The 13,639-nt window shown below is 63.4% G+C and overlaps 1 protein-coding gene across 1 annotated transcript in view; it reads right to left on the bottom strand.

Moving 5' to 3' along the window:
* SH3BP2 (SH3 domain binding protein 2) overlaps window positions 1-13,075 on the bottom strand; it is a gene marked incomplete at its 5' end in the record, with an annotated part of 37,564 nt that extends 24,489 nt beyond the window's left edge. The window contains one exon of the mRNA XM_079921044.1: window positions 12,962-13,075. The remainder of the gene's footprint in view (window positions 1-12,961) is intronic.
* Window positions 13,076-13,639: the final 564 nt, after the last annotated feature.

Raw genomic sequence — 13,639 nt, 5'->3', positions numbered from 1 at the left:
AGAGGGTGGTGGCCAAATGGGGTTTCTACTCTGGGGCCCTCGGCCCTCGAGCTCTGTCCCCATAGAGGACTCGTAGAGCCCACGTATCCCTGGATGCCCCCCACCCCGCCCCGTAGCAAGTTGGGGCCCTCCTCTCCAGGCCTGGCGTCTCTGCCTCTAGCAAACATTCCCAAACTGAGCAGCATCTCTCAAGGGCTGGGGTCGAGGGCTGGATTAGCCTGGGGAGCAGAGCTGGGGCCCCTCAAAGAGTCGGGGCTGCTGCGCACCGCACACCAGGTGCGGGACACACTCAGCAGAGCCCTGGGGAGGAGGGAGCTCGGGGCCTGGCCAGGAAGGAGCAGCACGTGGGTGGGAGGGAGGATGGCTGGGCAGGGGCTCCAGGCCCAGGGTCCCTGTCCTTGGATATGGCCATGGTGGGCAGAGGTCGGTCCGGGGGAAGCATAGGTTAGCATCGTCACTCTCTTGTCTCAAACCACAAGCCAGCAGAGGCGTTTCAGGATTCACACTTCAGTTCATCATGACACTGACAAGTTTCCACTTTTTAATTGCTTGAGGAAAAAGCTCTCCAGAGTGCTGACGTGTGGGCCAGGTCCGCCCCCGTGTTCCTGGCCCCTCGCCTGCCCGCGGAGGCTCACTGCTGCGCATCACAGCCAGCAGGCACCACAGGTTCCCAGCCCCGCCCGTCAGGACGGGGCTGCTCCACCATGGGACCTCGCTAGGCAGGACGGCGCGGTGGTGATGGCTCAGGCTTCCTTGGGGACAGGATGGGCTCAGTCCTAACCTTGAGGCCCACAGCTCCTGTGCGGGGCTGTCCTGAGGGCCACCGGGCATGGCTGGGGGTCAGGGTGACTCCAGGGATTCCGTGGGCCACGCCGTCATCACCGTCGCGTCAGGAAGGGAGAGCGCTCTCCTGAACCTCCCCTGCACAAAGCCAGGCGACACCTTCCTATCCTGCCCCCGTGGGTCTGGAGCCCCGAGTATTCCCGCCTCCTTGCTCACCACTGGCCCCATCTGAGCCAGGCTTGCAGGGTTGAAAATTCCACCTGAAGGTGACGGATACCTTTGCCCAGTGCTGTGCTCAGCCTGGAGCGACATCTCCCTTCCCCTTGGTCCCACCCCTGCCACCTCCGCCCCACGTCCAGACCCACTACCTGCACACACAGCCCCTGCCCTTCTCCTGCGTAGGCTCCGCCCACGTGCAGGGCCACACTGACTGCGGCATTTTCAGCCTGTCTGTTGACTTTCTGACCCTTCTTCGATACAGCTCGATGGGGGGTGACATGACAGCCACTCCTTGTGTCTGTCCCCTGCAGTGTCCCCAGCATGAACAGATCCCACCTCCTTAGCTGGACACTCCCGACTCCACATGGGGTCCCATCACGGAGCTCGTTCACTGAATGAAACTGTTCATCTCTCCCTAAGACCCCCACTGCTCTGTCCCTGGGGGGGCCTCTGGCTGCAGTGACAATGCCTAGTGCGGGGGCTCTGCCACCCACGAGCAAGGCCTGCACACCCCGGGAGTGACCTCGGCCAGGCGCTTGACCTCTCCCAGTCTCACTGTCCTTGTCCACAAAGCGACCAGCAGGCACCGGCAAGGCAGGTGTAGGGCCTGGACAACGCACCCTCACACCCCGAGCACCCGGTGGGCTGAGCCCCAGGCAGACCAGGCTGCCCGACACTGCTGCCCACCCTCCAGGGGCCAAGGGGGTGTGGCTGGGCTGGAATCTGCAGAGCCCCGTTGTCAGGTCGCCCAGAAGGGGACAGACCGTCTCCTCTGAGGTCACTCCTGGCAGACGAGGAACACGCAGACGGCAGGACTTCCCCAAACCCAGCCCGCTCCACCGTCTTCCCAGCGGCCACCGTGCGTGCTCCTTGGGTCACGTCACCGTGCCTCCCTCAGCACTCCAGAGCCTGGCCCTCAGTGGAGGGTCTGGGCCCCGACAGCAGCCCCAGGCCTCAGGAGCACAGGCTACCACCAGCCAGACCCTCCTGGGGACACATGTACATGTCACATCCTGTGGGGCCACGTCCCCACTTGCTGAAGCCAAGGCAGGGGGGTCACAAAGGCTGGGGGTACTTTCCTGTCTACGGTCCACCTCTCGTGACAGGAGGGCCAAGTCAGTGCGCCAGGGCCGGGGGCACCCTCCAGGAATGTCCGCCCAGTGCCGAGCCGTCAGCCCCCATGGCCCACTCAGTCCCCGGCGGCCCGTCTCCTGCTCTCCCGATGAGGAAGCTGAGGCTGAGCGGGCTGCAGCAGTGGCCACACAGCCAGCACCACCCATGTGGCCCAGAGCCAGGGCCACTTCACCCGCCACATGCAGCCTGACACTTCCCACCAAGTCTGGGTCTCAGGGGCATGAGGAGGAGCCCCAGGGCCTACTGTCAGGAAGGATGCCAGCTCCCACCCGGCAGAGAACCCAGCAGCCCAGAGGAGGGCTCCAGGCTCCGGCCAGAAGGCTGGGGCACACGGGGCTGGGGATGCGGCACATGCCAGCCTGTCCTCGTGAATTCAGAGTCTGCTTCTGTTTTACACGTATCTCCGGAGCCCAGGGGGAGCTCGTCAGGAGACTGTCCCGGCCACAAGCCCCCACCCTGAGCCCTGTTCACCGCTGTCCCCGGTGCTGGGACAGAGGGAGGCCATCAGGGCATCGCCACCTGTCAGCAAACGCCGCACCCTTCACCCCCGGATCCAAGCTGGGCTCCCGATCTGCTGGGGAGGCAGCCACCTCTGACTCACATGCTTGTGACAACGCTTCCACCCAGATGGGGTGACACATCAGGCAGCGTCCGCACGCCATAGCCAAGCAAGAAGGTTACACGGAAAGTGTCTTGAGTAGCAAAGAGCTTGTGCAAAGGGCCTGGGGTTGGGGAGAGAGGAGGTATCCAGAGAGACCTGGCCCCACTGCTCCTTGCAGGAGCCGAGGGTGGAGGCCAGAGGCTGGCCCTGACAGGCACGCTGCAGGGACACTTGCTGTCCGCCGGTGCCAGGCCAGGGAAGCTGTACGAGCCCTCCACACTGGCAACCACCAGCTGGGGCGTCCCAGCGTAGGCCACCAGGGGCACTGACCTTGACACCAGTAGCATCTGTTCTTTTACTCATCTCTTTAGGATCTTTCGTGCCATGGTGGCCTCCCTCAGACCACAGGAACCAGAAAATTCCTGAGTACCTTACAGCATTTCACCAAGTCAGGGCTCCCGGGTCAGGACAGGACAAAGGGCATCAGGACCCAGGGGCATGAGGTGTGGCCCCGCATCTCAGCTGCTCCATATACCTCTGGGGGTCCCTGGACCACTCACTCACCTAGGAACCTGGTTCACCAATTGTCCAGCAGTATTTTGGTCTCCTGCCCACCCTGCCACAGGCTGGAGCCCGTCAAGTCCAAGTCCATACCACAAGGTCCCTTCCTTCCTTCTTCTCACTTCAGCAATTTAGGGTTTGGTGTCTCTTCAGTTTTAATCCGTTTATTTTTATCCTTTTATCACTAATGTTCATTTTTTTCTTGGCCGCACGGCCTGCAGGATCTTAGCTCCCGGACCAGGGAGTGAACCCCGCACCCCCTGCGGTGGAAGCGCAGAGTCTTAACCACTGAACCACCAGGGAAGTCCCCCTAATGTTAATATTTTTAGGCTGTTTTCAAACATTTTTTTCTTTGACGCTGTAGATTAACCTTCACTCTCTGAGTTTTCTATTTTTATATATATATATTTTTTTAATTAATTTTTTTTTTGCGGTACACGGGCCTCTCACTGTTGTGGCCTCTCCTGTTGCGGAACACAGGCTCCGGACGCGCAGGCTCAGCGGCCATGGCTCACAGGCCCAGCCGCTCCACGGCATGTGGGATCTTCCCGGACCAGGGCACGAACCCGTGTCCCCTGCATCAGCAGGCGTACTCTCTACCACTGCGCCACCAGGGAAGCCCCTGAGTTTTTTATTTTATTGCATTGTTTCTGCTTTTGCTCACCTTTTATTCCTCGGTCAATTTTAAGTTGGCCTCAGGAGGGTCTTGCCCTCTCACTGGCTACTTCCTGGGGTTCCCCGCAGGCTTGGGGGGGGGCGCCCTGTGACGGGGCAGCCCCTCCGCCGGGCTGCCGTGGATGGGGGCTGGGGGAGCAGGCCGCAGCCACTCCCAGGCCTGGGTCTCTGGCTGGACAGAGGCAGGGGGACAGAGACACACCCAGAAGGGAGGGAGCCAGAGAGAGGCCACGGGAAGAGGCACGGACTTGGGGGGGGGGGCAAAAGATGGAAGGAGGAGCAAGCCGGCTCCCCATGCGGTGTGGGGACCCGAGAACGCTGTTCCTCCTCAGCCTGGGAGCCCTGGGCCGGGCGCTGGATGGATGACTCACAGCCCTGGCTCCCCTCCGAGCCCCTCAGCTGGGCCCACAGGGGGCCTGGCTGGCCTGACTGTTCCCAGGCACCCTCACACTGCCCCATTGTTCAGAGGCCCAGTGAGGAGAAGGGTCTGGCGGTGGGCCCAGGATGGCGGGAAAGGGGCCCAGCCCCAGCTCTCCTGCCCCTCTTGGGCAGCCTTGACAGACAGGACAGGGGACAGGAGGGGGTGGGGGAGGGCTGTCTCCATCCAGCCACGCTGCCATCCTCCCAAGGCCGGTGGTCCTGCAGGATGCTGCGCCCCGGCCCCTCTCTCTGAGCCACTGTCCCAGCCACAGCTGGGAGGCAACTCTCAAAGGCAACTGGGCTCAGTCTCAGGTTCAAGGCCGTCACCCCGTTGGTGCTCAGCCACGATGAAGGACGGCTCGCACGCCTTCCCTGACCGCCTTCCCTGACCGCCTCGTGCTGTCCCCACCCTGCAAACTGAGGTCACCCCGGGACACCCTGATGCCCCACAGTCAGGCTGGGGAGTGGTGCCCTCAGGGACCTCAGAGCCCAGTGCAGGGCTGGAGGAGAGGGCCCCTGCTGAGGCCCATCCCCCCGCTCCCTTCCTCCAGGCCCACCCCTTCCACTGGCACAGCAGCCTTAGAAAGCGTCCCCAGATCCCACAGGCAAAGCGCCCGCGGGGCCCCTGTGGACAAGGCAAACGCTCTCATCTAACCCTCAGCCTAACTAAGCCTCCCAGAGGCAAGGTGGCTTCTGACGGTCAGCAGAGCCAGGGGTCAAGCTCCCGAGTGCCAGCCGCTAAGGCCTCCTCCTGGCTGGGGACCTGCCACCGGGTGGGGGACGCCTGCACCGGGGGGGGGAGGGGCACGGCTCGGTGGTGCTATAGGGACACCCTCCCCTCCCCAGGGAGACAGCCATGGGGTCACACCACTCTCGCCAGAAAAGCCAGCAATGAGGACTGGGTGTGCGGGGGACGGAGGGCAGAGGCAGTACGACCAGAGCCGGGTGCTACCCGACGTCTGCCTTCCCCCGGCCCTGGCGGCCCCTCAGCGAGAGTCACTGACTCCACCCTGGTCAGCTGAACCCCTGCGCCCACGGCACACCTAGCCCTCCTGCAGGTCCAATTCACCTGCTTTTGCCCAAGCTCCTACAGCCCCTGCTGCGGTGCGGTATGTGCGGTGGGGGGCAGAAGGCAGTCTTAAGACCCCAGAGTGAGCTTTCAAACCACAAACCAGCCCCTGCTCAAAACCCTCCCACGGGGGCTTCCCTGGAGGCACAGTGGTTAAGAATCCTCCTGCCAATGCAGGGGACACGGGTTCGAGCCCTGGTTCAGGAAGATCCCACATGCCGCAGAGCAGCTAAGCCCGTGTGCCACAACTACTGACTGAGCCTGCGCTCTAGAGCCCGTGAGCCACCACTACTGAGCCCACACGCCACAACTACTGAGCCTGCGCTCTAGAGCCCGCGAGCCACAACTACTGAGCCCGCAAGCCACAACTACTGAGCCCACGTCTCACAACTACTGAAAGCTGTGCACCTAGAGCCCGTGCTCCGGTGGCAAGAGAAGCCACCGCAATAAGCCCCCGCACTGCAACAAAGAGTAGCCCCCGCTCGCCACAACTAGAGAAACCCTCGTGCACAGCAACGGAGACCCAATGCAGCCCAGAATAAATTTAAAAATTTATAAATAAGTAAACTTATAAAAAAACCCTCCCATGCCTGACCTCTCAGCCTGGCCCCTCCTGCCCCCTTCCTGCTTCCAACCCAAGAAGGCCCTACCCCAAATGGCACCTCCTACACCATTCTTGGGGGCCGCCCCCCTGCAGGGCGAGAAGATGCCTGCTGCCTCTGCAGGGCTGGGCCTGGGGCTGCCTGTGGGGGGGGCCCCCGCGGGTCCTCCAGGCGGCAGGGGCATCAACACGGAGGCCACTGGGGTGGGGCCATCCCCTCCTGCTTCCCAAGGCCTCACTCTGGAACAACTTCCTGTTGGTGCCCGGCTGGCAGGAACCTTGGGCTTGGGGCCTCCTAGGTCCTGTGTGTGTGCGGGGGATCTCGTTCTCAACGCTCTTCCTTCCCCCGCGACTTCCTGCCCCAGAGCAGGCACGGCCACCACTGGCCACAGAACTTCACCCTCCTAGTCACATTCTCGAGAGAACGGAAGGCTGATCTCAGAGAGCTCCCGTCCCAGGTGGCAAACCTTCCAAGGCTGGTGCCCAGGAACCCCAGGATGTCTGGGCAACTCAGGGATGGGCTCCATGCCTCACTCCATTTTATAACAAGTGGACACCAGGGCCACCGGCGCTGAGGCCCAGCTGGGCCAGAACCCGGGCCCTGAGCGCAGCCTGGGGCTCCCCCTTACCCCACCCTCAGGCCCGGCACACCTCCTCTGACAGAAGGACCCGGCATCGGCCTCCTCTGGCAGCTGCAGCCCAAGGTCTGGAACCAAATTAGGCTGGGTCCTGGTGAGGCCCCGAAGGGAAGTGATTCCAGAGTCTCCTGCCCCCGTGGCCCACCCCTGAGCAGCTCCCCTGTGTGGCAAGGAGCCGGCACTGGGGGCCCCAGCCCTGGTGCAGCAAAGTGCCAGGGTGGGGTCCCCTGGAGCAGCATATCCTTCCCCCTGGGTGAGCTTCCGGAGAAGTCGGGAGGTGGGGGTTTGGGGGAGGACTTCGTAGGGTCCGGCTGCTTAGTGGGGCTGCAGCGCAGCATCGACAAGCTCCCGAGGTGGGGGCTGTAGGGGTACGTGGTGGTGATACCTCCTGTGGGAGGCTGAGGCTCTATCCCCAAGTGCCTTCGGCCCCGCCCAGATCTGGGTGGGTCAGCAGGGAGGCTGTAGTGGCCTGGCGCTGACCCTGGGGGCTCTGAGGCCCTCTCGTGCATCCAGCTCACAGCCGGGCACCACCATGGATCCCGCCCAGCACCCGACGGCCACCCTGCGCTCCTAGAGGTCTCGGGCCAGATGGCGATGGCAATGGGAAGCCGCCTCTCGTCCTGTGCTGAAGGGCAGGGGGCGCGGTCACTCCGTCCTCTGCCTACCGTGGTCAAACCCACCAGCTGATCACTGACCTGCCTGCCAGGGCCCGGCCCCCAGCACTGTGTCTGCCTGGCCATCAGGGGACCCAGCGGCTCTGTGCCAGCTGCCCCTTGAGAAAGGGTCTTCCTTTTCTGGCCTCAAATAGGAGGAGAGGAAGCAGCTGGGGTTACGGAGGACATTCCTCAGGAGACAAGGTGAGTTTCCTGGCAGACCTCCCTCCCCCTCCCACCTGTCCACGCAGGGCTCCCGGCCCGCTTTTCTGGCTCCTTCCCCACCACTCTCCTACTGGTGGCAGATCTAATCTTGCCAGGCCCCATCTGGGGCACGGGGTCTCTGGGACCCACAGACCAGGTCTCCGCAGTGGCCGGTGGGTCAGGGGAGTTCAGGCTGACCCCAATCTTGGCCCCAACATGTGTCTCTAGGAAAGAACAGCCACGGAGAAAGGAACGGCTTCCACTTAGGGTGGAGCGCCCCAGACTCCCCGCCTGTCTCCCCGTCTGAACCACTGCTGGGGCCCCTGAGACCAGGTGACCTCAGTGGTGACTATTAAGGGCTGTGGCTGCTGCAGCCCACGGCCTGGGGCCGTGATAGAAACCTGGAGGGGTTCACACAAGGCCAGAGCACAACTACCCACTGTGATCTGATTGGAAACGTCACCAGCCGGGCGGCGGACTCCTTCCAGGATAACGGGGCACCTGTGTCTCTGATGTGGAAGCAGGAGGTAAACACGCCGGGCTTCAGGTCTCTGGGAGCTCCTGGGATGCTCTACAGGGGGTCGTCCCTCTTCTGGGCCAGACCCACATGGGCACCGCTGGGCAAGGGCACTCAATTGTGTCCCTGTCCTTCATAAGTCCCCGGTTGGGCAGGGAGAAGCAGATAGGTACACAAGGTGACCAGGGAACGGGCTGGGGCTTGTAGAAGGCACCTAGCTCCGGGAAGCAGGGGCAGGGGCCAGGGAGGGTCCCTGAGCACCAAGCAGGACAGACACTTATGCCTTTTATTAAACTGCTTCCGAGGGAGAGAGTGGCAGGGTGGGCCAGACAGGCTGAGCTGCTCCCTATCCACGCCTGGCCCTGGGCTTGGTACACAGGGCACCCAGCATGAACGAGAGGAGCAGAGGTCTGGGGGCAGCAGCTTTCTGAAGGGCACAGGGGCCTAGGCAGGGAGAGCTGCCCCAGGAGTGGAGCTCGGAGTGGGGTGGCACGGGCCCAGGCGCCCAGCCAGGGCCCTAAGTGGACTGTGGGTGCTGCCCCTGGCTCCCAAGGCTTTGGGGTCAAGCCAAGGCCTACCCTGGTATTCCAGGCCCCTAGGTCGACCCCTGACCCCACATCACCTTGCAGGGGGCATCCAGCAGTGAGGGCTGGGGCCACAGGGGCAGCCGGGGTATGAGGACACAGAGCTCTCTAATGCCACAGAGCAATGTTGCCAGATTACAACATCCCCTTGGGCAAGGCTAGAGGAAATCCCCCAAATGGAGCTGCAGGGTCAAGGGCAGGGAGGCCCCAGCCTGGGACAGGGCTCCAGATCCCACAGTGGGGGCTCCTCTGCAGCATCTCATTTAACTTTTCCGAGGACACCATGAGTTGTAACTGTTTTTAACCCCATTTCACAAGGCGGGACGTGAAGTCCAGAGAGTCACTGAGACTTGAAGGGGACAGGCTGCTCCAGTGCTGGGAATGCGGCCCCCGACTACTTCCTGGGAGGAGCTGTGCTGGCTCCAAGAAGCCCCTGGGAAGCCTTCCCTGGGCCGGCCCAGCCCCCAGCCGTGGGGCAGCCCACCCTCCTCCCAGCAGGCACGGAGCCAACTCGGAGCGCTCACCCGTCAGCCTGGCAGCTCCTGGGGACAGGGACCTCCCCTGCCTCTGCAGGTTCCAGCAGGCAGACGCCCCACACCCCAACCAGCGGCCTGGAATATGGTTGGCAGTGGGCCGCCCCTACCCTGTTTACTGCAGCCAGCATGCAATAAACATCTGATTCACAAGGAAGCAGAGAGCACTTCTCGGAATTGCAGCACAGCTGCAGGGGAAGGAGTACGGATACCAGGAGGGTGCCCTGCCAACCCCTCAGGCCCCGCCGACCTCCCCAAGCCAGTGTCTCGGCCACTGAGCCCACACCCTTCCCAGAGGCCGGCAGGCAAGGATCAGTGACTGGGACCCGCTGTGCCTAGCCCACGGGGGCCAAGGATCAGTCGCCTCTGGACCTGGAGACTGGGTGAAAGAAGCCCAGTCCTGCCAGCAAGTTCCAGCATGGTTCATGACCTGGGACGGGGACGGGCAGGGGCTAAACTGCAGGTGGCCCCAAAGCTGGAACCTCAGGGCTTCCCTGATGGCGCAGTGGTTGAGAGTCCGCCTGCTGATGCAGGGGACACGGGTTCGTGCCCCGGTCTGGGAAGATCCCACATGCCGCGGAGCGGCTGGGCCCGTGAGCCATGGCCGCTGAGCCTGCGCGTCCGGAGCCTGTGCTCCGCAACGGGAGAGGCCACAACAGTGAGAGGCCTGCATACCGCAAAAAAAAAAAAAAGCTGGAACCTCAGAAGTTCTGCTGCCCAGGGAGAAGCTGGGCAGTGGGGGGACCTCAAGCACCGTGAGGCCCTCTCCCTGATGAGGGCCCAGCCTTGTTTCGCACTTCACTGGGATGGCGCCTGGAGTTCAAGGGCAGCTCAGGAGCCTGGCTCCCGAGCCCAAATCCTTCAGTGTGGCCCAGAGCCAGGGGCTTGTATCACTAAGGAGGCTCAGGTCTCCTGGCCGTGGCTGAGAGGCAGCTCCATTTCTCTCGGCATCATCCTGGCTGCCCTCCGGTGCCTAGGCCCAGGGGTGGTAAGGAGGCACCACGAGAGTGCCCTGCCAACCCCTCAGGCCCGGCCGACCTCCCCAGGCCCCCGCCTCAGCTACCGAGCCCACACCCTTCCCCCTTCCCGGAGGCCAGCAGGCAAGGACCAGGAGGTGGGCGCTGCTGAGCCTGCCTGCCTGAGGCTACAAAGAGCCCAGAATGCTCCCCCTCCCCACCTCTGGGACTTAAGTGGCCCACATGTGGGACTGTCCCCAGCCCTTGGATGACTGGTCAGGGCCACTGGAGAGATCCAGAGGCCTTTTGGAGACAGGCCACCTACCTGTGGGTAAGATTCCAGCGTCCTGACAGCCCCCTCTCCCTGCCTAGGCCCCTGTGCACTTTCATCCATGCCCCCATCCACACTCTCACCACATCCGGTGCACACCAGGCCACTCTGGTCAAACTGGTCTGCCACTCTCCCCGCTGCCAGCCTCTGGCTCAGTCTCTTCCTACCTTCATGGTTGTCCGCCTGGCTCAGACAGCCCTCCTTCTGATTGCAAACCCTACTTTCACTGGCCACCTGCCGCCCACCTCCCTCAGCCAGGCTGCCGACTGCTGACCATGCTACCTGGGATTATTAGAGAACCACATATGTGCATGCCCAGGCCTTACTGAGGCCATCTATTAGCCAGCCAATGAGGGGAGAGTGGGGCCTGCCAGTCACTGACCCTTGGTGTCCCATGATAGAGCTTCAAGGACAGAAACCAGGAGGACCCAGGTGGTTCCCTGAGCATGGCCACTCCTAAGACACTCTAGCCTTTGCCATGAGACCCAAGCGGGCAGGGACCTAGGAGCCTGCCCTTTGCCCCAGATCTCTCCAGGCCCAGTCCCACCCCCACTCCCAAGCAGAGGTGGCCCAGCTATCCCTGCTCTCCAGCCCTGAGGGCCAGGGAAATCACCCCCAGTGGCTCACAGTTACTGAACACCAATCATGTGCCACCACCAGCCCCTGGACATTCAAAACCACCTATAAGGCAGAAAGTGGTTCACTACCCCCATTTTACAGATGAGGAAACTGAGGCTCAGCAGTGTGAAGCCCCCTGGCCAAGATCACACAGCTAGTAAATGGTGGCAGCCGGATTCAAAGCCAGGACCCAGCCACTCTGTGTGTCTCTCTGTGCTCCCTCAGGCTTCCCCCATGTAGGCCTGCAAGCTTGCAGGCAACCATGGAAGGGGAGGGATGGTGGTGGCTGACTCAGCATCTCACTTTCCTCTGTCCATGTGAACAGGAAGGGCCAAGGGAGGTTTGGAGCCGCCCACCCTCCTATCTCTCCCAGGCTGGCCTCCTTGTTGGGCTCCTCCCTGACTCTGCAGGCCTGAGGGACTCTCCAGAAAGGCCAGGCCCTCTGTCAGCACCCCTCTTTCCTGATGGCCAACAGGGACTAGCCTGGGCCATCTACCCATCTGTCCTTCTGCCTGCTGCCTCTGGCCAGGGTGTGCCCCAACACGGGGAACAGAGCCAAGTAATGGAGTGGTGGCTGGGGGGGGGGGGCGGGGAGGGAGGGGGAATTTGACAGAATTCTCACCTTGGAGCCCCCATCCTGGCCTCCTGGTCTACCTGGAGTGGAGCCCTGACTCCCAGAGGGCCCTCTGCGTGGGTGCCCTGGATATCGGACACAGTGGGAGGAGAGCCAGGAGATAATGGAGCCCAGCCCCCTCCTCTGGTCTCGCAGAGCCTGGGCCAGAGAGGGCAGAGGGCCGACCCAGGGTTACACTGAAGTCAATGCTGGGCTAGACTTAAACCTGGAAATCTGCGCTGACTCCAGGACTTGCCATGCTCCCTTGGCTGTCAAACTGTCGTGAAAAAATTCTACACATCATCATCACGGCAAGTAACGTTTCCTGAGCCCCTCTGTGCTAGGGCCTGGTTACCTGCCTCGTCAGCAAGAGCACATGCGTGTCCTCGACTCGGCAATCCCGGGGGTCCCACACGGAACCCCGCCCCAGGCCAGGGTCACTTGGAGGGGCCCTTTACTCCGCATGACCTGACCAGCAGGCACGGACGTCATCAGTGTTGACAGATGGGCAAACCGCGGCACAGAGAGAGGATGTGAGGCGCTCAGGGTGCAGCGGGGCGGCAGGGGGAGTGAGCTCCAGACTCTGCAGCGGGGCTCAGGCCCCCTCAACACTCCCAGTGGGAACACTGTCTGCACTTCACCAGGGGAAGCGGAGGCCCAGAGCAGCAGGAAAGAGCCGGGCTGCTGGGAGGGGCCGGCCCACATGTGGAAGGACAGCTGTCCCTGACCCCCAACTCTCTGACACTCGCTGTCCCCCAGAATAAGAGTCGCAGACACCCCCAGAGCCACTGGGCTATCAGTCACTCACACTTCAGTGTGAGTCAGCTCCAACAGGCAGCTTTTCTCCACCCTTCGTTGCGCGGCTTGAGGGAAGGAAAGTTTGGATTACCGGGAGGAGGTGGAAGCAAATTCCCCGCCCGGGGCCTTCGGAGGCCGGGATGTGTGGGTCGTGTAATGCGGGCCTGCGGCGGTCTGCGAGCCCCAGGGGCCTGGGAAAGCGGAGGCCAGAGGGACGAGGGGGACGCGGGACAGACGCGACGCCTTCGCCCCCGCCCCTAGGCCTCCAGGGTGCACCCCGCGCACCCTCGAGCCCGTGCGCTTCCTCGGGCAGTGGCGCCGCCAGGCCTGGCGCGAGCTGGAGCTGACCGCCCCCCGCCCGCCCTACGTAGATGACCCCGGCCCCGGGGACTCCGGCCAGCCCGGAAGACTCGATCGCGCCCCGCCCGTCCGCGCCCCGCTGCCGTGCCTTACCTGCCGAGGCTCTGCTCCCAGCCCGCGGGTCCTGCGTCCCGGCAGCGGCTCCCGGCTGGCCAGCCAGGCTCCCGCCCTCCCGGCGGGTAGCCAGGAGCCAGGTCCCGCCCGGAGCTGTGCCCGCCCCTTCTGCCTGGCCCCGCCCCGGCCCCGTGCCCCGCCCCGTACTCCCGGCCCCGCCCCTTCGACCTGGCCCCGCCCGAGGCTCTGGGCCGCGCCCCTTCTATCCTACCCCGCCCTTTGACTCCCCTCCCAAAGAACCTGGCCCCGCCTCCTCGGGCTCCCTGGGCCCATCCCACCAACTCCTTTTGCAATGCGGAGGTCGCAGACGCAGCCTGCCGTCCTCGGAGTTCGAGGTTGGGTGCGGGGTGGGGGGTCAAGACGTCGGAGTCCGGGGGATCCCCACCTTTCCCCACTCCTGGTCCTGTGGAGAAGGCGGGAGTTGGCTGCGGGTGTGGACACGCCATCCCTGCACGGCACACGATAGATGCGCCGTAAATAAATGCAAGTGGCACCTGGTGGCCCCACTGGAGAAGGCGCTGCCCCCCCAACCCACTGATCCTGATCCTGCAGCAGGAGGCGGCCTCTGACTCAGGTCAGGAGGCCAGCGGCAGGGGCAGCGGATGACCCCTCCCCCGCCCCCGGCAGAAGAGGGCTCGCTGGGAACCGAACCTCTGG

Source organism: Stenella coeruleoalba (assembly GCF_951394435.1).
Source record: "Stenella coeruleoalba genome assembly, chromosome: 4".
NCBI lineage: Eukaryota > Metazoa > Chordata > Mammalia > Artiodactyla > Delphinidae > Stenella > Stenella coeruleoalba.
This window is presented reverse-complemented; position numbering and strand designations above follow the sequence as displayed.